Below are 429 nucleotides of genomic sequence, written 5' to 3' on the forward strand. Positions count from 1 at the left end.
CCTTGATCTAGGAACCAAACAATACCTTTGAGCTTGCAGTCCTCACTAGCAAGCTTCCTTGTGGTTGAAATCATGCAACCATCGCTTTATTGCAATTATGCAACCATATCACTTGGGTATACAACCTGCCTTCATCTTGGGAGTGATGGAGGTAAGATGGAGGTAAAATTCTAAAGTAGGTCCTTCCCAAGGAGATCACTTCGAATCATCTTATCTTGAGTTGGATGAGGGTTAATTATTGGTGAAGTTTCCTAAATTTCCATAGCCCTAGGTGTGTAGGTAAATCCTCTCGAATCTATGAAATACCTTTTTATTGATACCCTTTCAAGGGTGAAGGGGGAAGAGAGTTGGAGATAACTCAATTATGCTGATGAATTATCACTATAATAATCTTTCCTTTCATGTCAAATAAGCTCAGTTTGTCAATAA

This window comes from Pinus tabuliformis, chromosome X (assembly GCF_031772625.1).
Source record: "Pinus tabuliformis cultivar Carrire ecotype Pingquan chromosome X, CPIR1, whole genome shotgun sequence".
Taxonomy (NCBI): domain Eukaryota; kingdom Viridiplantae; phylum Streptophyta; class Pinopsida; order Pinales; family Pinaceae; genus Pinus; species Pinus tabuliformis.